This window comes from Oncorhynchus masou, chromosome 30 (assembly GCF_036934945.1).
Source record: "Oncorhynchus masou masou isolate Uvic2021 chromosome 30, UVic_Omas_1.1, whole genome shotgun sequence".
Lineage (NCBI taxonomy): Eukaryota > Metazoa > Chordata > Actinopteri > Salmoniformes > Salmonidae > Oncorhynchus > Oncorhynchus masou.
In genome coordinates, this window is record NC_088241.1 from 25,213,260 (window position 1) to 25,237,619 (window position 24,360).

The following is a 24,360-nucleotide window of genomic DNA, read 5'->3' on the forward strand; positions in this document are numbered from 1 at the left end:
TTTGCAGCAACAACCTGGGGAAGAGTTGCAGGGAAGAATGGTTGAATGAGTTAATTGGAAGCTGGGTATGAATAGATGGAGCATTATGCATAGCATACCACATAGTTCTGAGACACTTCTCTATAGTCCCATGTGTAAACACTTCATGGGAACTCTGTTTGGAGATCCCTATTATCAAACATTTGCACAATACACAGTACAATAACCAATAATCCAGTAATAACAACAGCTTGATGAAACTCATCTTGGTCATTCAATAAGTCCTCACATTGACATCAGCATTAAAGGGATAGTTCACGAAAATAAACTAAAACTTCAACAAAAAAGTAAATTATCCCTTTAAGGAGAGTGCTTGGATTTCTCCAGAATCTATGTATGTTATGACACCTCATGAGTGTCAGCTTTTACTTTGGAGTCCTGAATTAGAAATGCAAATCACATGATACAGCAGTTTTGACAGTATCATAAATCATGATCTTTAATATAAGAGTATAAATCTTTCATTGTACAGCATTCACAGATCAACTGATACCCATTATGTCTGGCAAAAACCAAACAATGCATTCCACAGTAAGAACCTTATACTAACGGTCAAGCGTGGTGGTGGTAGTGTGATGGTTTGGGGATGCTTTGCTGCCTCAGGATCTGGACGACTTGCCTTAATAGAAGGAACCATGAATGCTTCTCTGTATCAAAGAATTCTACAGGTAAATGTCAGTCCATCAGTCTGTGAGCTGAAGCTGAAGTGCAGCTGGGTTATACAGCAAGACAATGATCCAAAACACACAATCAAGTGTGGAAGGACCACCAGAGGGCAGGCTGGGCTCACGGATAGTAGCCCAACAAGGCATGGGAGACAAGGTAACCAGAGGCAATTAAGCACAGCTGACGGTACTAATGACATACTGTCCTTTCCCTATAAGAGAGAGAATGGAACCAGCAGAGAGGGGGGGAAAACTATCTCTGGAAGATGGCCAACAAGAGAGAGGAGCGATCAAGGAAGAACCACTAAGACGGTGACAATCCCGTGACTTTTTGTTGTAGTTTAAAGATAATCCTATTGTGTTCCTGTTTCATCTGGAGAAGAAAGATGTATGTTTTTTTCTTGGAAGATTTTCATTGATTATGTCAGAATGTTTTTGTTGACCAAATGCCCTCAATAGAGAACTGTGTTAAATCAAGAAAACCTACTCCTGACTCGTTTATTCCACTTTCCTGCTTTAGAGTGACGCCCAAGTACTTGGTCCGCTCACACAAGTCAATAGGAAAATGTCTAAAAAGCAACACATTTGACATTTTGGAATGGTGTAGTCGAAGTCCAGACCTAATCCCAATTGAGATGTTGTGATAGGACTTGAAATGAGCAGTTCATGCTTGAAAACCCACACATTTCGCTGAGTTAAAGCAGTTCTGCAGGCAAGAGTGGGCCAAAATTCCTCCACAGCAATGTGAGAGACTGATCAACAACCAGAGGAAGCATTTGGTCGCAGTCATTGCAGCTAAAGGTGGCACAACCCGTTATTGAGTGAAATTACTTTTTCACACAGGGGAATTGGGTGTTCCATAATTACTCATAAGTATACATTTTTTCTGTTATTTGTAAACTCAGGTTCCCTTTAACATTAGCTTTTGGTTGAAGATCTGATAATATGCAAAAACAGATCAAATCAGAAAGGGGGCAAATACTTTTTCACAGCACTTTGTTCTAGTAGTCATTGAGAGATTCTAAATGTGCTTTGCATATCCATAATACCAAATATTTCTATCGGCCATGTCATGAACAAGATACACTGTATAGTGTACTTTAATCGAAATGCATAATAAGCTATTACTATTCGAGGCTACAAGAGTGTTATTTTATTTCTGAACACAAAGAAAATGGTGTTAGTGCTGATCCCACATATACCATTGTATACATGTACAGTATATACTACTGTATATAGTATTTCTTATAATTTTGTTCTCTTTTTCTTTAGCCAATGTTGGTCTTTAATACAGGGCCGATATTGACAATTCTATGATCTTCGAAGCATGTTGTCTTCACTATCATTCTACAATGTAGAAAATAGTACAAATAAATAAAAACCCTTGAATGAGTAGGTGTCCTAAAACGTTTAACCGGTAGTGTAAGATTGCTTTCAGAGACCATTCGTGATTGATGCCAAAGAGTTCAAATGATTCATCCAGATGTGACCCGCCACCATAGAGACTGTGATGTCATCACTCCCAGGCCATCAACAGCTTGGTGAATGGCACAAAGGCACCGTGGCCAGCCTCGCTGCAAGGGAAGGGAAACAGACAGTCACCACATGGCAGTTAGATTTCAGTACCTTGGAGTAAAAACTAGGCAGACCCTCGGGTAATACAACACAGTGTTATAAAAATATCCCTACAAAATATCACTTTCCCGATAAAGAAAATAAATACACTACATGACCAAAAGTATGTGGACACTTGCTCATTGAACATCTCATTCCTAAATCATGGGCATTAGTATGGAGTGGTCCCCCCATGTGCTGCTATAACAGCCTCCACTCTTCTGGGAAGGCTTTTCACTTTTCATGTTGGAACATTGCTATAGGGACTTGCTTCCATTCAGCCACAAGAGCATTAGTGAGGTTGGGCACTGATGTTGGGTGATTAGGCCTGGCTCGCAGTCAGAATTCCAATTCATCTCAAAGGTGTTCGATGGGGTTGAGGTCAGGGCTCTGTGCAGGCCAGTCAAGTTCTTCCACACAGATCTCAACAAACCGTTTATGTATGGATCTCGATTTTTGCACAGGGGCATTGTCATGCTGAAACAAGAAAGGGCCTTCCCCAAACTGTTGCCACAAACTACATAATCGTTTAGAATGTCATTGTATGATGTAGCGTTATGTTTTCCATTCACTGGAACTAAAGGGCCTAGACCGAGCCATTAAAAACAGCCCCAGACCATTATTCCTCCCCCAACAAACTTTACATTTGGCACTATACATTGCGGCAGGTTGCGTTCTCCTGGAATCCACCAATCCCAGTGTGATCAATCACTCCAGAGAATGCATTTCCACTGCTCCAGAATCCAATGGCAGCGAGCTTTACACCACTCCAGCCGATGCTTGGTATTGCGCAGTTCCCGATGAACAGCTGCTTCCAATGGCAGTTTGGAACTGGGCAGTGAGTATTGCATCCGAGGACAGACGATTCTTAGACGCTACGTGCTTCAGCACTCGGCGGTCCCGTTCTGTGATCTTGTGTGGGTTACCACTTGGCGGCTGAGCCGTTGTTGCTCCCTAGACGTTTCCACCAGGGAAGCTTTAGCAGGGCAGAAATTTGACGAACTGTCTTGTTGGAAGGTGGCATCCTATGACATTGCCACGTTGAAAGTCACTAAACTCTTCAGTAAGGCCATTCCACTGCCAATGTTTGTCTATGGAGATTTCATTGCTGTGTGCTCGATTTTATTTTCCTCTCAGTGGTTGAAATTGCTGAATCCACTCATTTGAAGGGCTGTCCACATACGTTTGTATATATAGTGTACTTTTATCAAAATGCATAATAAGCCATTACTATTTGATGCTACAAGACTGTTATTGTATTTCAGAACACAAAGAAAACAGTGTTAGTGCTCATCCCACGTACCATTGTATGCATGTACAGTGTATATACTACTGTAAATAGCATTTCATATCATTTTGTTCTCTTTTGACAAACACGTGCTACTCACGTTTGATTTCAGGTTGATATTTGCATGTTAAGTCAACCAATGTCAATGTCAGCAGCACAAGTTGAAGTGTGTCTTGAGCACGGAACCATATTTGCTATATTCTTTTTTTTAACAAAATACAAACAAGTCGATAATGACAGTGACAAGACAACCATAAAAACTGAGAACGATGTACAATACATGACGATACTCAAACCGACAAACACACATGATACAACACATTTGGACAAGACAGTTATCAGAAATGCCATGGTGTAGTAGCCTAATACAAAAATAAACAAGGGGGAAAAATTTGTTTTCTTACACTCTATTGCATATGGATCATTTGACCCTTATGGTAGCATATGTTAATTTTAATGTGTATTGTTCAATAACAATGTTTTGGACTTTCTCAAATAAATATTGCCAGGCTACCCAAATAATATAATATTGCAGACACATTTATCCAAAGCAACTTACAGACATGTGTGCATTCATTTTATGTGTGGGTGGCCCCGGGAATTGCTAATTAATTGTTTAAACAGGTTGGGTGTCAGAGATGTAGAACTTTGTGTTTTGAATATTAATATTTTACCTAGCAGAAGTATTGTGTCATTAATTGAGGGGATATGGACATTGAGGGTTAATACATCGTTTGATGGAGTGATGGGAAAGCCAGCCTTGAACCTGTAGCCAAAACAAGCTCACTGTCTGACAGTACCAAAACAGATGCATTATGTCCTCCTCCTCTTCATTACAGAACCTTCATTTAGAGTCTGGCTCAATACACCAAATGGACAGCATTTTCTTTGTTGACAGCTAAAAAGAATCACACACAGCAGAGCGAGAGAGAAAATATCTGCACATATGTGATGTTGTACACAATTTTCGGGGACCACTTTTTGCTTGTGGGCACTACTTTCAGAACTACTGGTTAAAAAGAATCCAAAAGTACCAGAGAATCCCTAACTGAAAGGCTCTTGAGTATCTATTGGTGTTTGTATGTGACATTAATTAAGGACTTGCTTCTATGGTGTTGGGTTTTCAAAGACATCTTCCCAATACATTTGACATTTGTTTGGAATTGCAGATAGGTGATGGAAATTCAAAGTGAGTTGATTTTAGATTTTTGTGTCCATTTTTATTTTTTTTATAGTAGGATTGCGTACAGTTAAATTATACCTTACTTTCTTCATCTTAGCTTTACATGTGGGGGATATAGGAGACAGCAATTGTGCATACATATGATTTGTACAAACATCCCCATAGGCTCTAAACACTGTTCCAAAATCAAACAACTTTCCATCTTTCCATGTCCACAATGTCATTTATAAAATAAATACATTTTTCAATACACAATTGTTTCAAGTTCATAATTGTTACTTGTGTGTGTGAGGGGCCTGGAGGCCCTACTACTGTAAACAACAGGATTCAGCGGATAACTTATTTAAAGTAAATAAACCCTTCAGTTATAACTAAAAGCACTGTTGAACCTTTTCCTGTCACCTCTAAAAATAGAGATATATTTATACTCCACAGTAGAACTCTAGTAATTGTACCAATGTAAAAATGCAAGGATGAAACATCCCTTACTCACAGAATAACTGATTTAAGACTACAAATTCATGGTAAATAAAGAGAGCACTTACCATTCAAAGTAGCACTGTCCCCTGTGTATGCCATCCTGCTGCCCGTGTTCAAGTGATTCCAGCTCCACTCCCATATGGAAGTCTGGCTCCCCATCCAGGTGGCCCAGGTAACGAATCGTGCCTGTGCTGATCCGTCCCGAGGGCAGCAGGACTCGAACCCGGTGTCCCGTCTGCAGGTCTAGGGGGGAGTGAGGCACAAAGACCCGGTGTGGACCGATGTAGCTCCTCCAGGAGCTCCCACTGGGGGATGGAAGGTTTGCTCTTTTTAGATGGCTTAAAATGAATAGGATTTCAAGGGACATTACACTCTAAAATCAACGTTTTCAGATCAGACCTGGGTTCAAATACTATTTAGGGTTTTTTCAATTACTTTCAAAGACATTTTTCTTTTGAATAATATACAGGCAGTGTATTTTCAAATACAAATATTTAAATACTCCATGCATTTGAACCCAGGTCTGTTTGGTCCTAGGGGTGTTTGAAATTATGTATTTGGAAACAAATATTAGAAAATTGTTTGAAATCGTAGGCTATTTATAGGATTATTTAAAAAATAATACTTTCAAATACTTCAAAGTGGTTGATTTTAGACACATTATTTTAAAATACTCAAATAAATCAAATAAATATTTAAATTACAAATAGTTAACCACGCATGTATTTTAACCCAGGTCTGTTTGGCTATGTTTACACAGGCAGCCCAATTCTAATCTTTGTTTCACTAATTGGTATTTTTATCTATCAGATCAGTTCTGAAAAAGATCTCATGTGATTGGTCAAAATACCAATTAGTGGAAAACATATCAGAATTGGGCCACCTGTGTAGACACAGCTTTACAGACCTCAAAAGTAGTCATTGTTTGTGTAGATACAGCTACATGCCTCAACTCCAAATTAATGGAAAAGGTAAGCACTGCAAATCTGGAAAGTACATGCTGCATTCCATGGACCAATTTTAGGTCTGAAAACAAGTGCCAAACATTTTTAATTATAATGGCCTTTTGACCCAGCTGGGAGCAGGTGAAGAGAAATGGCTCTACCTGGTGGCTGTAGATAGAGCAGAAATGGGTCTGGAGCCAAATGCTGAGTTCAATGAGACCTGGCTGCCAGACAAGCTGCTTTGGCATGTGTCACCTGTTGATGACATCTTCTCAGACCCTCTGCTTTGGTTGGAATGGCTCAAGCTGCCTGTTATTTTAAGTCACGGATAAGATTATTATTTCCTATTCAAAACACAGATATTAAAGGGAGATTACACTTCAGAATAAACATTTGTCTGATGTTTTCAGACCTCAAAACTAGTCCAATGGTAAGATGAATACATGTTCCAAGACTTTGAGTGTGTAGATCTAGGTATATGCCTTAACCACAAATGAATGGAAAAGATAAGCACCAAATAAAATCTGGAAAGAGGAAAACGCTTATCTTTTCCATTAATTTGGGATTAAAGCATATAGCTTGATCTACGCAACAAATGGCCTGTCACATGGACCTATCTGAACATTAGTCTACTTTTGAGGTATGGAAACATCTGACTAAGTTTTATGCTGGAGTGCAATGTCCCTTTAAATCCCATGTGATGAATACAGCAAATCAAGTACTGTTGATCATGTGATTTACTTGAGCTGTCCTGGTCCTTTTCATTGTAAGGATGTCTGTTCTTCACCTCTGAATCACCAAGGTCCTCGAAGCTGCCCACCTGAAGTAGACTTCCAGACCTGGCTACAGTCTCAGAGATCAGCTGATGAAAATAAAACAACGTTGTCATCAAGTTATTATTATGACTAAATGATGAAACACACACACACACATAATCATACTGGTACGCAAAAACACACACAGACACACGTTACGTTACGTTAGTCCATCGTATCCGAATTTGACTTCCACTTCTGAGTTAACAGTGAATTCTTTGGTGACAATAGAGTCCAATCCGAGATCCACAAACTTTATTGCAGGTGGGGAATATGCAGTCTGTTTGGCATACGTTTGGCATATGCAGGCATGGTAGTATGTCTCCTGAGCTGTTTTTGCTGGTTCTTTGTGCTCCTCTCCTCCCACCTCTGTACACCGCTCTGGCAGAGCTGCCGCCAGGTGGAACGGTCAGCAGCAGCATCCTCCAGGTCTGTGGGCTTGATGTTGCACTTATTCAGCAAAATTTTCAGCTGGTCCTGATGGGGCTTCATCTGCTCCCCCTGCAGACCGCCGGTCAAGATGTAGCTGGCCATACAGGATCTTCCGTTGCTCCTGAGACATTCTAATGACATGCCCAAGCCAGGGCAGTTTGTGTTGGGTGACCATGGCCTCCATACTCTTGCAGTTGGTCTTAGCAAGTATTTCTGTACAGGGGTAACACTTCGCACCAGGTGATTCTCATGAAGCGCTGCAGGCATCTTATGTGGAATCGCTCGAGCTGCTTGTGGTGGCGACTGTAAGTGACCCCAGGCTTCACAGCCGTAAAGAAGTGTGGTGATGCAGACGGCTTGACAGACGGCAACTTTGATGTGGAGGTGGAGACCCCTGTTTTGGAAGACCCTGCGTCTGAGTTTCCCGAAGCCAGATGATACTTGCTTGATCCTGTTTTGAATTCTGAGGTCGATGCTGCTGTCCTTCGTGAGGATGCTGCCCTGGTATTTAAAGGATGCATGGTGGGTGGAGAGCTGGATCTCCACTGGAAGACCACCTCTGTCTTAGTGGTGTTGATAGACAGTCCCATCCTGATATAGACCCTCACAGCCGCTACAAGGACGGACTGAAGGTCTTCTGGAGTGTGGGCCACAAGAGCACCATCATTAACATACTGCAGCTCAAGACAAATGCTCCATCAAAACCTTGGTGGTTGCTTGGAGCCTCCTGATGTTTATGATGTTATGTTGAGCCTCCAATATTTATGCTGCGGTAGTTTATGTGTCGGGGGGCTAGGGTCAGTCTGTTATATCTGGAGTATTTCTCCTGTCTTATCCTGTGTCCTGTGTGAATTTAAGTATGCTCTCTCTAATCCTCTCTTTCTTCTCTCTCTCGGAGGACCTGAGCCCTAGGACCATGCCTCAGGACTACCTGGCCTGATGACTCCTTGCTGTCCCCAGTCCACCTGGCCGTGCTGCTGCTCCAGTTTCAACTGTTCTGCCTGCGGCTATGGAAACCTGACCTTTTCACCGGACATGCTACCAGTCCCAGACCTGCTGTTTTCAACTCTCTAGAGACAGCAGGAGCAGTAGAGATACTCTGAATGATCGGCCATGAAAAGCCAACTGACATTTACTCCTAAGGTGCTGACCTGTTGCACCCTCAACAACCACTGTGATTATTATTATTTGACCCTGCTGGTCATCTATGAACATTTGAACATCTTGGCCATGTTCTGTTATAATCTCCACCCGGCACAGCCAGAAGAGGACTGGCCGTCCCTCATAGTCTGGTTCCTCTCTAGATTTCTTCCTAGGTTCTGGCCTTTCTAGGGAGTTTTTCCTAGCCACTATGCTTCTACACCTGCATTGCTTGCTGTTTGGGTTTTAGGCTGGGTTTCTGTACAGCACTTTGAGATATCAGCTGATGTAAGAAAGGCTTTATAAATACATTTGATTTGATTTGATTTGATGTTGAATAGGTTTCCATCCAGCCTGAAGTCCACAGCAACCGCGCTGCTGTCCTCAAGCTCCTTGTGGAGAAGCTGGGTGACACATAGGAGGAAGTTGTTAAAGAGTACAGGTGCCAGCACACACCCCTGCCTCACACCGATGCTTACTCAAAAGGGCACTGACTCCTGCCCTCCTATGGCAAACCAAGATATCATCCTATCATGGAACTGGCAAAGGATGTTGACAAATTTGTATGGACAGCCAAATTTGAGTAGAATTTGTTCCCTGCTCACAGTGTCGAAGGCCTTGAAGAGGTCGACAAGGGCCATGAAAAGGTCCTGATGTTTTTCACGGCACTTCTCCTGGAGTTGCCGTGCCGTGAAAATCATGTTGACCGTACTCCTGTTCTTTCTGAAGCCGCATTGTGACTCTGGCAACAGTTCCTCTGTGATGTTGTTCATCAGCCTGTGCAGCATCACCTTGGCCAGGACCATGCCGGTAACAGCCAGAAGTTGATGCAGATGAACTTGTCACCCTTGTTCTTATAGATGGTGACAATGTTTGCATCCCACCACTGTTGGGGGACAATCTCCCGGTCTTAACCTCAGTGATGTACTGGTGGAACGTTCTGGTGCAGAGTAACCTCCCTTCTTAAGTAGCTCTGCTGGGATTCTGTCAGTGACAGGAGCCTTGTTGTTCTTGAGGGAACGGAGAGCTAATAACACCTTTTGGATGGTTGGTGATTGGTTGACGTATTGAATGAGTGGACGGACAGGCAGTTCTCCCAGGATGGAGTGGTCTGTGAGAGATCATCAGGATCTGGTTTTGGTCCTTCAAGAGAGTCAGAACATCAGCTGTTTCAGGGGGGTGATGGAGCGACTTCTAGGGACATAGATAGCTTTAGGTGAGAAATTGTACATGTCGTTTTTGTCGGCATAAATTTGGATTTCCTGTGCCTTAATCGTCTACCATTCATTCTGCAGAGCACTCAAGGTCGTTTGTACTTCCTTTAGTGATGCACGCCATTGCTTGCGGAGGGTAGCACATGTGGGGCTGTTGAGAGTAGCCCTGTGTGCTTTGTGCATAATGTCCAGTAAGGTTGATGTGGTCTCAGAGTTCTCACCGAACCAGTCCTGATGTTTCCTACCTCTGTAGCCAATGGCGTGGGCTGCTGCCTGATAGAACACTGAGCTAATAGATGCCCACTTCTGGTCCCTGGGTCCTCTGCGCTCAGAAGAGGCTCAGTCTCCCTCAGCCTTTCAGCGATAGAGCGACAGAACTCTTCCCTTACTGTAGCTTTCTCAAGCTTGGTACACACACACACACACACACACACACCTGATAACGGAGGTCCTGTTGTTTCCTTTGCGTTTCCACAAACTTCCTCTCCCATGTAGCCCTCTCAAAGGTAATCTGGGTCTTGAGGGCCTGGATCTCCCTCTCAGCTTTGGACAGTCTCCTCTGCATGGCACTGCGACAATGACTTCCTGGTATTTCCGCAGAGGCTGAAAATCCATCATCCAACACATACAGAGACCAGAATTAGAGCATGATATTCTATTATATTCTACAACACACATAGATGAGATAGTTAGAATAATCCTTTAGAACACCAATCCTATGCCAGTCTGTATCACAGTAGTCTACATTTTGTTCTGTTTTCATTATTTACTGAGGACAACCCTCATCGTTACCTGTTTTTTGTTTCACTTGATGGCTGTGATACTTTCCTGTTCTGTGAGGTTCATTGGGCATGTATTTGATTGAGTAGTATGGGCTCACCTGCATCAAAAATCAATGACAGTCAAACAGTATTTCAAGAGCACGAGGGTTATCAAAGATATAATTGTCAGATAGGACACATAGCCCATGGTCCTAGATCAGTTTGTGCTGTATAGTTAACTCCTATGGTCATTGTCATTATTGGCTAAGAGTTGCACAAACAGATCTGTGACCAGGCTATAGGACACACACTCACCCAGAAGAACCTGCAGGTACATAGCAGACCCTTGAATGTCCATGCAAACGCACGCCACAGGACATGCATCACCATGCTGTCGTCGTATCACCTCACATTGTCCTATATCCTGCCTGAGAAAAGACATCTGTTGTTGAGGTGTGCCCATAGGACATTCTTTAACTCACTCAAACCTTTTTGTGTGTCTCTATCTCTATTGTGGGTTCCATAAGTACATAAATGTTAATATACTGACTGGTTTATGCTATAGAGTGGACAGTGTTGTCCCCAGTGACACCAGTTTGATTATTTAATGGTTCGTGTTTGAGATTTCAACCCAGCATTTAGAATGTGGAGCTCCGAGACTTATGATACAGCAGTACTATTTAATAATAGAAGTTCTATATGAAGTTGTTGGTGACATGTGTGTACGGCGTGTTCATAATTCCATTAAATATAAAATCAAGCCTGGTCCCTGATCTGTTTGGGCTGTCTTACCAACTCCCACTGCCTTTTTTTTGGTGTAATGACTGTATAAATTGACGAGATAGCACAAACAGATCTGAGACCAGGCTATATGCTATCGACACTGCATCCACAATTCTACCACCTCCATTCGGATGATGTCTCTGTAATACAGCTAATTCTGGAGATTCGTTCACTGAGAGCTTCAACAAACCATTACAAACAAACATGTAATAGCACGAGCAAACATGTAATAGCGCTACCTTCTATACAGACAGATAGGAGGCTAAATACAGACCTTTCCCAACAGCCAGAAGGTGAAGAGAATGAAAGTCAGAATGTCAGAATGAAAATAGCTCTGCTCTTTTCAGGTCAATGCCGTCACACTCCATGGTGAATGCTAGAACACCATGTAGTACCCACTGACCTGTTGCTGTGTCCAGTGCCGTGAGAGCAGTGTTGCTCACGAGTAAATCTTATCTAATCTTCTTAGTCATGCTGTGTCCCGGGCCATGTTCTTCCAGACAGCAGCTTAATTCTGCCTCCCGAGCCTCCTCATAAAAACACAGTAAGGTGGGTGGTGTTATTGATGCAGTTTAATGCTGGCCACTGTCAATTCCAATCATTTTACAAACTACTGTAGGCATATCTTGATGAGCCGGAGGAAAATGAAGCGTCTTCCTTTCAATGGCATATTCGAGTAGACAGTCCTGAAATGTATCTACTGGCTGATATTTTCTGTAATGTTTGATAGTCATGCACAACACACTGTATTATATAGGGTTATGGTATCAATATTCAGACAGCCAAGACATGCTTAGGTTGTCCTAATATGGACACGGTACAAAATAATGACCCAAAGGACAACGGCATGTGTTTGCTTTAAACACAGACATCCTGTCACTTTCAAATACAGCCCTTTGTTTGCATAGAATTTTGCATTGATGGTCTTTGTTTATGCAATAAATAAATGAATGGTCATGGCTCTGAAAGGCCATGCAAAACAAGCTGTTTTCTTTGATTTAACATATTGGCATTTTGCTTACCTTGTGCAGGATATATCTGTTTTCCATCCTAATTTGTTTGCTTCTGAAGAGTGAATGTCATATTGTGGCACTTTTACATGAGCGATAATACCCAATCATAATCAAAAATATTACTATACACACTTTATAGTTTCGGCAACATTCCCATTTTCACTTGACTTTGCAATAGGATTGAATCTCAGTTCGATGGTCACATTTTCTATCCGTCAAGGAGAAATTAAAGTGATAGGAATTCTGATATAATGTTCTTCATCCCTGCTATCTACATGTGTGATCTTTTGTATGTCTTTTCACTTCCTCTGTATGTACAACACCACTTACACATACAGTATTTACAATACAGTACAGTACAATACAGTTTCATAGGCACCGGATACTCTATACACTGTTGATTTGAATGGCTACTGTGTAATATTAGAAAAGAATTAGATAATAAAATATACTGTATACTAATTTCACCCATCAGCATTAGAAATTATGCACATTTTGTCCGACAAACACTGACCATCATACTTTATTTTTTCACTTTGCTTCCGTTGTCAATGACTGCTAGGAAAACCAGTAAACACAAACATGTAAACTTGTCTCCCTTGAATAGCTCAAACTGGTTTTGCATTGAACAGGTCTCGCCTGGAAAAAGAGATAGGTCACAGGTCATTACCGTTACTAATGGTGTAGCCAAATTATTGCTGGGTTGCTGTTGTGGAGAAATATTATTTAGTGACGGATAACACTGCTTTCCGAGTGGTGACTGATTTTACCTGTTTCATACGCATTCATTACCTGAACATTATTTACAATAAATCCCCACTGAAATAAGTAAATCATGCTTTCATTACATTAGAGATTTATTTACACATGGCCAGTAAATTCAGCCCATATCAACTTTCATCACTCGTCATACTTTTGGGGCATCGAGCATGACAGCATTATTTTCTCCTGGTTTCCTGTTCTTCTCTCCATTGTGGAGAAGAATTGTCTGTCTTCAAAGTAAAACACAGCATTCAAATGAAATGTGAGCCTGTAGGTATTATCTGGGAGGGTGACTGTTTTGTTTTTGAATGGTCATACAATTGTAACTCTCACACACTCACCACTAAGGTATAATGTATGCAGGTCATATACAGTAACTGCAAGGAAGGTAGGCCAGGTGAGAACAACTGGCCTACCTTCCTTCCTGGTTAATTAAAGGTGAAATAGGGGCCTCCCGGGTGGCACAGTGGTTACCAGAGTGCCAACAGAGACTCTGGGTTCGGGCCCAGGCTCTGTCGTAACCGGCCACGACCGGTAGGTCCGTGGGGCGACGCACAATTAGCATAGCGTCGTCCAGGTTAGGGAGGGTTTGGCCGGTAGGGATATCCTTGTCTCATCGCACACCAGCGACTCCTGTGGCGGGCCGGGCGCAGTGCACGCTAACCAAGGTTGCCAGGTGCACGGTGTTTCCTCCGACACATTGGTGCGGCTGGCTTCCGGGTTGGATGCGCGCTGTGTTAAGAAGCAGTGCGGCTTGGTTGGGTTGTGTATCGGAGGACGCATGACCTTCAACCTTCGTCTCTCCCGAGCCCGTACGGGAGTTGTAGCGATGAGACAAGATAGTAGCTACTAACAATTGGATACCATGAAATTGGGGAGAATAAGGGGGTAAAATAAATATAAATAAAAAAGATAAAATGTGAAATAAAAATGAAAAGGAACACTCAACTACTCTTTTCCAAGGCATGTCCTTTTCTGTCAATAGCTGGACAAATGGGAGGATGTGTATGCCGACCTCATCTGGCTATTCGCTTGTTGGTAAACTCTTATTATTGTTGTCTTTTACACCGAGGAAACATTTTGCATAATGATACTTGGTGATAACATATGAAAATGCCGGTTGGGACAAAATGTACAGGAAACATATAAAACAAACGTATAACAAGTGTAAAGGAAACATATATAACGAACATATAACACATGTAAAGGAAACATATAACACATGTAAAGTAAACTGTAACGGTTTTCTTCCTGGGAAGGAGAGGAGGACCAAAATGCAGCGTGGTTATTTATAAACGTCTTTAATGAAAGAAGAAAACGTGAACACAATACAAAATAAGAAAACGTGGAAAAACCGAAACAGTCCTAACTGGTGCAAAACCCCTGAGACAGAAACAGAACCCAGAACCCACAAGATACCTAAAGAATATGGCTGCCTAAATATGGTTCCCAATCAGACAACGATAAACACCTGCCTCTGATTGAGAACCACTCCAGGCAACCATAGACTTACCTAGAACACTCAACTGAACACAACCCCATAGACTACAAAACCCCTAGACAAAACAAGACACATAAATCACCCATGTCACACCCTGGTCTAACCAACATAATAAAGAAAACACAGAATACTAAGGCCAGGGCGTGACATAAACATATATAACAAAAACATAACAAATGTGTCAGGATTTGGCCAGGGTTGTTCCGGTTTTTGGTCACTAGATGCCCCCATTGTGCTTTTTGACCCTGACAGAAACACAGAGCCAAAAATGAACCCAGAGGCAGCCAGTTCCCAGGACCTTGTTGCCATGCTGTCCCACCACCAGGAGACAGCTCCAACACCAACCTCTGATGCGTCTACCTCCACCACAAACGGTTCATCCGTAGTCGGTAGTATCAGGATGGGAGCAGAGAGGACGCGCTGCTTGAGTCCTTTGAAGGCCGTCTCAGCTTCTCTTCCTCCACATAAGCCGACAGTGTCTGACGAACTTCAAGGCTGAAGGCACTCTGACTTCTGCCTCCTGGTCCGGGAACAATGGAGGGGCATAGCCAAACTGACACTCGTGCGGGGACATACCAGTGGAGGAGCGCAAGGTGTTGTGCGCGTATTCGGCCCAAACAATAAAGGACGACCATGTGGACGGGTTGTTACGAGTCATACGTCGGAAGGTGGTTTCCAGCTCTTGATTCATCCTCTCTGTTTGGCCGTTGGACTCCGGATGGTACCCTGAAGATAGACTGGCAGAAGCTCCCATGAGTTGGCAGAAGGCCTTCCAAAACCTTGAGGCGAACTGGGGACCTCTGTCAGAAACCATATCTTGAGGAATGCCGAAGACTCGAAACACATGATTAATTACCAACTCAGCCGTTTCCTTGGCAGAAGGTAACTTAGTCAGAGGGACGAACCTGGCCGCCTTTGAAAACCTGTCGATTATGACTAGGATAGTAGTATTGCCATGGGATGGAGAAAGGCCAGTAATAAAGTCCAATGAGATATGGGACCAGGGTCTGTGGGGAACAGGTAAAGGGTGAAGGAGTCCTTGAGGGCGGAGGTGAGAAGATTTGCCCTGGCAGCACACGGGGCAGGCATTGACGAAGGTGGCAACGTCTTCTCTTATGGTAGGCCACCAGAACTTACGCTGGATGAACTCCAAGGTGCGACCTACGCCCGGGTGACAGGTGAGGCGAGAGGAGTGCCCCCACAGAAGGACCTGAGTCCTCACTGCCTTGGGGACAAACAACCGATTGGCAGGACCTCCTTTCGGGTCCGGTTCGATAGCTTGAGCTCGTCTCACGGTATCTTCAACTTGCCACGAGATCGGAGCGACGATCTTAGCAGCAGGAAGGACAGGCATGTCCGTGTCATCTCGAATGGCAGGAGCGTAGACTCGGGACAGGGCATCCGGTTTGAGATTCTTCGACCCGGGCCGATAGGTGAGGATAAACTGGAATCGACTGAAGAAGAGAGACCATCTAGCTTGTCTAGAGTTCAACCGCTTCGCCTGCTGGATATACTCCAGATTTTTTTGTGGTCCGTAAGCACTTGAAACGGGTGAGAAGCCCCCTCGAGCCAGTGTCTCCATTCCTTCAATGCCATCTTAACCGCTAGGAGTTCACGATCCCCCACATCGTAGTTCCTCTCAGCCGGGGTAGGCCGGTGTGAGAAGAAAGCGCACGGATGAAGCTTCTTGTCTTCACCCCTCTGAGACAGGACAGCTCCAACACCAACCTCTGATGCGTCTACCTCCACCACAAACGGTTCATCCGTAGTCGGTAGTATCAGGATGGGAGCAGAGAGGACGCGCTGCTTGAGTCCTTGGAAGGCCAACTCAGCTTCTCTTCCCCACAAAAACCTTGCATGGCCACCCTTGGTTAAAGCTGAGAGAGGGGCTGCCACCAAGCTGAAGTTCTTGATGAACTTGCGGTAAAAGTTTGTGAAGCCCAGGAAACGCTGAACTTCCTTAATGGATTTGGGAGTGGGCCAATCCGCTACCGCCCCTACCTTCCTGGGGTCCATTTGGACTCGACCGGGTTCCACTACAAATCCCAGGAATTGTACTCGGGATGAATGGAATTCACATGTTTCCGGCTTAACGTACAGATGGCTGTCTAGGAGGCGTTTGAGTACTTGTCTGACATGCTTTGTGTGTTCTTGAAGGGAGCTCGAAAAGATGAGGATGTCATCCAAGTAAACGAAAACAAATATGTTAAGCATATCCCTAAGCACATCGTTTATGAGCGCTTGGAACACCGCTGGGGCGTTGGTCAGGCCGAAGGGCATCACCAAGTATTCATAGTGACCAGTAGGCGTGTTGAAAACGGTCTTCCACTCGTCACCAGGTCTGATCCGCACAAGATGGTATGCGTTCCGCAGGTCAAGCTTAGTGAAAACAACTGCTTCCTGGAGCAGCTTGAAGGCTGTGGCCATAAGGGGTAGCGGGTAACGGTTACGGACGGTTATGGCATTGAGTCCCCGGTAGTCGATGCAGGGACGTAATCCACCGTCTTTCTTGGCCACAAAGAAAAACCCTGCTCCCGCCGGGGAGGTGGATCGACGCATGAGGCCTGCTTCCAGAGCGTCCTTGATGTAGGTATCCATAGCAGCTCGTTCGGGTGGAGATAGGGAAAAGATCCGACCCCTGGGGGGTCAAGTGCCCGGAAACAGGTCGTCCTTTATTGTTTGGGCCGAATACGCGCACAACACCTTGCGCTCCTCCTCCACTGGTATGTCCCCGCACGAGTGTCAGTTTGGCTATGCCCCTCCATTGTTCCCGGACCAGGAGGCAGAAGTCAGAGTGCCTTCAGCCTTGAAGTTCGTCAGACGCTGTCGGCTTATGTGGAGGAAGACCCGTCTTAATCTTATGCGTTCCTCACAGAGGTACCAACAACAAGCCAACAGACGTCGCCGTCCCGGGCCTACCCTGCGCCCGGCCAGAGAGTCTGGCTCTCCACAAGAGACTTACCACTACGGGTGGAGTCTCGCAAGCTGTCCCAAAGATACATCGGTCCCTTTAAGGTTGCCAGGAGAGTTAACCCAGTTTCTTATCGCCTACACTTACCCAGATCCCTTAAGATTAATCCCACGTTTCACATTTCCTTATTAAAACCTGTTGTTTTTTCTCCCCTTGTCCCGGCAGACAGACCTCCCACTCCGCCTCGTGTCATTGGAGGCCAGCCGGCTTATACCGTCCATCGGATACTGGATTCCCGCCGGGTGCAGCGGTCCTGGCAGTATCTGGTGGACTGGGAAGGCTACGGTCCCGAGGAGCGCTCCTGGGTTCCTGCCAAAGACATACTGGACCCTGACCTCATTCGTCAGTTCAGGGCCCTCCACCGCGAGAGAGCTGGTAGGAACGTCAGGAGCCGTTCCTAGGGGGGGAATTCTGTCAGGATTTGGCCAGGGTTGTTCCGGTTTTTGGTCACTAGATGCCCCCATTGTGCTTTTTGACCTTTTGCTTTCCCTTGATCCCCATTATTATTTGCACCTGTGCCTCGTTTCCCCTGAGTGTATTTAAACCCTTAGTTTCCCTCAGTTCTTTGCTCTGTGTTTGTATGTTAGCACCCAGCCCTAGTATTCTGTGTACTCTTGTTGATCCCGGTGGACGCTCTTGTGGAATTCTGTTTTTTTTTCTTGTTTATTTATTTTTGAGTATCTTTTGAGGATTTTTATGCTTTACCTACCACCTTGTGGATTTACCTTTTTGTCTTGGAGGATTACCTTGTGGATTACCTTGTTCTTGTGGAATTCCTTTTGAGGTTGTGGAGTTACATGTTTTCCTGAAGGACTTCACTTTTTACTTTATTAAATACACCGTCTCAAGTACTACTGTGTCTGCCTCATCTTCTGGGTTCTGCTGACTATTCGTGGCTCAGTTGGTTAAGTGACTGTTTCTCACTCCGGAGACCCGGGTTCGTAACCGGGTCCTGACAAAATGTAAGGGAAACAACACATCTGGTGTGATGGAATCAATTATAAAGTATGTTTATGTCACATATCCTTGTAGGTTGGTGGGGGGATTTTACTTGACGTTTTTCAATTATAAAATAAGTTTAAACTAATGTGAAATAATGCATTTGAAATGCAAATACAGTAGGTCTGTTATGCACTTGAGTGAGGACCCAAAAGCGGTTTAACCAAAAACAGAGTTCTTTAATGAGCACACAGGAAAGACATATCCTCTTCAGATGTAGATCATGGGAAAAATAGACTACCCGCAGAGAGGGCGACAAATGAAACACAAAGTCCCTCTGATAATTTACAAGAGAGTCCCCTTCTTAGCAGCAGAGGAGAATAGCTGGGTTAGCGGCGACAGGCTGCAGGTCGCTCTGGGTAGGCGCGGGTCGTAGAGGAACAGTGGTACCTGATCTCACGTAGCATCAGATGAACTGGACACAGTGCAGACGAAAGACAGTTAGCTGAGTACAGGATGCACCTGCCAGGCAGATTCCGACAGGATAGGACAAGGATGAAGCAAACGAGACGATAGCTTGTTTCTGGCATGAGAAACTCAAACGAGAATCTGACACCGAAAGAAGCAGGAACAGAGAGAGAAATAGAGACCTAATCAGAGAGAAAAAGGGAACAGGTGGGGAAAGGGTGAACGAGGTAGTTAGAGGAGATGAGGAACAGCTGGAGAAGGAGAGAAAGAGAAGGTAACCTAATAAGACCAGCAGAGAGAGACAGAGTGAAGAGAAAGAACAGGAACAAGACATAATAAGACATGACAAGGTCACTTAATATTTTAAATTCTTACAATTTCACTACGATAGACACTTTCATGAGTAATAGCTTTGTGCCAACTATAGCTTTGACCATGAAAACTAACATGGAATGGATTTGTGCAAAGAATTATATTTGGTTGTAGTGTGTACGCAAAGATTTATATTTGGATGTTGTGTGTATGCAAATAATTATCTTTGGATATAGTGTGTACAATTCCATAAGTTAACTAAGAGCTATACCAGCCTTTATGTGTCTTTTCTTTTAGGGGTTCTTCTTCTCACAAAACGGTCAGGTTTATTAGAAGGAGGAATTTTTTTGTTACCTGAGTGGCCCAGGTGCCTTTGTGTGGTTCCCAGGTTAGGTATTCCACATTCCAAGAGCCACAATGCCACAAAGAGGTCATTGTTGTCAAGGGGGTTTATTCCTGACAGGGGGGGGGGGGTGATTTCACATTGTGTTGAACAGAAACCAGAATGTTCCCCAAAATCACCTCCCCGGCATAGGAATTATCTCACAATAAACCCATGAGGCAGCAAAGTTGTAGGAGACTGTAGGACCATTTTGTTTGGACAGGAAAGGGAAAATGAGGTGATAGGTAAATAAAGAGAGGAGATGTATAATATTTATCCGATTGTGTTGGTTTGCAGATGTTAATGATGTGACTATGACCTGTTGTATCACTTTGCTCCAATGACATTTTTCCATAAACGTGTCTGATAACATAATTCTATTAATTAGTCTCACATGACCATCTGTCAACTGACCAGCACACTCAAGATTTGGTCCTGGTTCCTGAGATTATAGGTGTGGATTGAGTTAGCGAGCTGGAAGTTTACCCTAATTTGATCTCTGGGCGCTTGTATGGTATTTTTAACCCTCCCACCCAGCTCTCTGCCTGTAGTCTCCTCCTCTCTGCTAGTTGTGACTAGTAATTGAGTGGGTGTGCAGGTGAGAGTTTCCACTTAATAGGTTGCGTCTCCTGTGCTGTCACTAGGAAGAACAGAGGTTAGTGACACTGGGAGAAAAGGAGAGCGGCGAGACGGAGAGAGAGAGGCTCTACACATCATCCGCAGCTGATACAGACAGTTTCATCCTCAGACTTTTGCTCAACACTACACACGGGTAAGCGCTTGTTGTTCTTTTTTTCTGAAAACATTTAGTTAAACTTTTGTTTTCGTTATTTTGTTTCCATTACCTGCTTATCTCAGGCTGATTAAGTTCAACAAGGAGTGTTGCCATGGTTGCTTAAAGATGATCGAGAATAATGTTGCTTAGGTTAACTTCACAACAATAAATATAAAGTTCCATATTTTCACGTAGTACAGTGCCTTCTGAAAGTATCCAACTGAGATGTGTTTGTCCCTGGCCGACACGCAATACCCCATGATGTCAAAGTGGAATTATGTTTTTTGACAATTTTACAAGTTAATAAAAAATGAAAAGCAAAAATGTCTTCAGTCAATAAGTATTCAACCCTTTGGTTATGACAAGCCTAAATAAGTTCAGGAGTAAAAATGTGCTTAACAAGTCACAAAGTAAATTGGATGGACTCTGTCAAGCTTCGAATTTTCGAACACAGATTCAACCACAAAGTCCAGGAAGGATTCCCAATGCCTCGCAAAGAAGGGCACCTATTGGAAGATGGGTAAAAAAAAGCAGACATGGAATATCCCTTTGAGCATGGTGAAGTTTTTAATTACACTTTGGATGGTGAATCAATACAACCAGTCACTATAGGCGTCCTTCCTAACTCAGTTGCCGGAGAGGAAGAAAAACGTTCATGGATTTCAACATGGTAAATTTAAAACAGTTACAGAGTTTAATGGCTGTGATAGGAGAAACAACATTGTAGTTGCTACACAATACTAACCTAATTGACAGAGTGAAAAGAAGGATGCTTGTACAGAATACAAATATTCCTAAATATGCATCCTGTTTGCAATAAAGCACTAAAGTAAAACTGCAACAAATGTGGTAAAGAAATTAACTTTATGTATTGAATACAACGCCTTGTGATTGGGGCAAGTCCAACACATCACCAAGTAGCAGAGTTGTGGACTCGAGTCACATGAGTCACACATTTCATTACTTGTGACTTGACTTGACAGGAAATTAAATAACTTGGAGCTTTAAGACTCGATATTCGACTTTGACTTGAGACTGATGACTTGAAATGATCTGGCCAGGTTTTGTCATGTCCACACAGCCAGAGACAGTAGCCGCAGCATCTCCCTTGCAAAAAAAAAACATGCAACAGATTGGCTAGTGAAACGCACACTCTGCCTTCTGATTGGACCAGCGAACTGTCAATTGACACAGGTCGGGTGAGCTAGCGAACAGATTGCTGATTTGCTGTACAGCCATATGATCAGGTGCAGCGCAAACGTCAAATTGTAGGGAGAGAGGATTGCCATAATAAATAAATATGCAGGTGCAAAAATTGTTTGGTGATCAAGAGTATTAACAGGTTACTTTGCAAGCTCACCAGTAATTGGGCATGAAGTTTTACTTTAGTGCCTTATTGCAAACAGTATTCATGTTTTGGAGTATGTTTTATTCTGTACAAGTTTCCTTCTTTTCACTCTGTCAATTAGGTTAGTATTGTGGAGTAACTACAATATTGTTTGTCCATCCCCAGTTTTCTCCTACTTTCATGAAGTCAAAATTACATGAATTTGATCATTTACTTATGAAGCTTGTATTTGAAGTGTGTTGTTAAAGTGTATTATTAGTCTACTGCAGAGAATATGCACCATAGGCGCGTCTTTCTGCTTGTGCTCTCCAAACTCCCCCATTGGAGAGCACTTTGTTCTCTTGTTGAAATGTTTGCTGTTGCTTTCACACGTTTAGATGAATATGTAATCAATAATCATTAAGTCTCATTAACACGAATGAACCTATGTAACAATGGATGTGGAAATTGCCATTTACATCGTAGAACCCAGTTTATGGGTTGTAATTGCAAATTGGTTAATTGTATGGTCCTATGGTCTTTTGGGCTATTGCCGTTGTGTATTTGGTCAATCTGATTGTATATTTTGTATGATAAGGCACTTTCACTATTGGATCACTAGGACCTGTAAATAAATCTACACTTTGAGCACGGCAACCTGCCTTGTCTTCTGCTGATTTCATACCCTTAAGACTGCTACAAGGTGCCTATTTTACAATTACAAAATTCAAAATAATGAAAAGGGCTGCCTGGTAGACTCAATAAATAGGCAAATATTTGTAGTTGAACAAGTCATTGCATGGATAGATTTGTTTTACTTGACTTGAGACTTGACTTGAAAAAACTTGTGACTACTCGACTTGACTTGCTCTTAGAATGCACAAGTTGGACTTGAATCGAGACTCGAGCCGTTCTACTTGGGACTCCATTTGCAACTCGGACCTTGTGACTTGAGACTTGCTTGTGACTCAAAAAATAGTGACTTGGTCCCACCTCTGCTGAGTACCACTCTTCACATTTTCAAGCATGGTGGTGCCCCATCATGTTATGGGTATGCTTGCCATCGGCAAGGAAAAGGGAGTTTTTTTACGATAAAAAGAATTGGAATAGAGCTAAGCACAGGCAAAATCCTAGAGGATTTTCCAACAGATACTGGGAAACAAATTTACCTTTCAGCAGAAATTTCTAGTTCTGGTGGCCTAGTTACAGTTTTGTCTTCAATTGGATTGAAAATCTATGGCAAGAGATGAAGCATGGCTGTTTAGCAATGATCAACAACAATCTTGACAGAGCTTGAAATGTGCCAAAGGTGACATGTTTTGACTCATGGGGTTGAATACTTATCTAATCAAGATACTGTATATTAGTGTGTGTTTAAAAAAAAAATGTTTTAACCAATTTTAGAATTTGTCTTTCACTTTGACATTACAGAGTACAGATCATCGACAAAAATTACAATTAAATCCATTTTATTCCTACTTTGTAAAACAACAAATTGTTTAAAAAAAAGTGAAGCAGTGTGAATACTTTCTGAAGGCACTGTGTATCTATAGTATGCTTGTGTCACAATTAATATAACATTTGACAGTGGTTTTATCTAAAACCCTCACTACATTATTTATTATTTTGATTGGACTGCGTGTAGGTTAAAATCACAACATATTTTGTCTAAATATAAGCCTTTGTACAGACATACAGTATCTAGAAACCAGTGGCATTCAAATACGCCGTGATTTAATATAACTCTTGACAGTTTCCTACATTTACAGTTCTGTGTAGTGACTTACATGGCATCCTCCAACTCAGCAGCTAATGCTGACTCAATGCGATAGTTAGCCGTGTGAGTTACTGCACGAGGATATGACACCTGACTACACAACCTCGAATACACAGTTCAACAAGTCAACGTCACCGGCCTTCTAGCCACCATTTTCCATTTGTTTTGTCTTTGTTTCATTATTTAACCATTTTACTGTTTCCCCATGTTTTTTGTGAGTGGTTTTTTATTGTATTTTTGATCTGTCATGGTGTGCGTGTATTTGTTACTTTGTATCTTTGACATTTTGAGTAAAACTACGTTGATTACTCATATCTGCTATCCTGTGCCTGACTCTCTACACTAGCTACACATAGGACCCGTTACACCGTAGGGATGGTGCCAGGTTTCCTCCAGACGTGACGCTTGGCATTCAGGCTAAGAGTTCAATCTTGGTTTCATCAGACTAGAGAATCTTGTTTCTCATGGTCTGAGAGTCTTTAGGTGCCTTTTGGCCAACTCCAAGCGGGCTGTCAAGTGCCTTTTACCGAGGAGTGGATTCCGTCTGGCCACTCTACAATAAAGGCCTGATTGGTGGAGCACTGCAGAGATGGTTGTCCTTCTCAAAGATTCTCCCATCTTCACAGAGTCAGAGTGACCATCAGGTTCTTGGTCACCTCCCAGACCATGGCCCTTCTCCCCCAATTCCATGTTTGGCCTGGTGGCCAGCTCTAGGAAGAGTCTTGGTGTTTCCAAACTTCTTCCATTTAAGAATGATGGAGGTCACTGTGTTCTT

At 43.0% G+C, this 24,360-nt stretch overlaps 1 protein-coding gene and 1 long non-coding RNA gene across 2 annotated transcripts in view; one reads left to right on the plus strand and one right to left on the minus strand.

The window, feature by feature from the left end:
- Nucleotides 1–1,808: 1,808 nt before the first annotated feature.
- On the minus strand, nucleotides 1,809–7,066 carry LOC135522414 (uncharacterized). Its single transcript, XR_010452682.1, has 3 exons — nucleotides 6,955–7,066; nucleotides 5,335–5,574; nucleotides 1,809–2,278 (listed from the first exon to the last, which is right to left on the minus strand). It is a non-coding gene; the product is annotated as an uncharacterized LOC135522414 (long non-coding RNA).
- A 13,246-nt stretch (nucleotides 7,067–20,312) lies between these two features.
- LOC135522415 (serine-rich adhesin for platelets-like) overlaps nucleotides 20,313–24,360 on the plus strand; it is a 31,062-nt gene continuing 27,014 nt past the window's right edge. The window contains exon 1 of the mRNA XM_064948640.1: nucleotides 20,313–20,478. The gene's annotated coding sequence lies outside the window, so the exon portion shown is untranslated. The remainder of the gene's footprint in view (nucleotides 20,479–24,360) is intronic.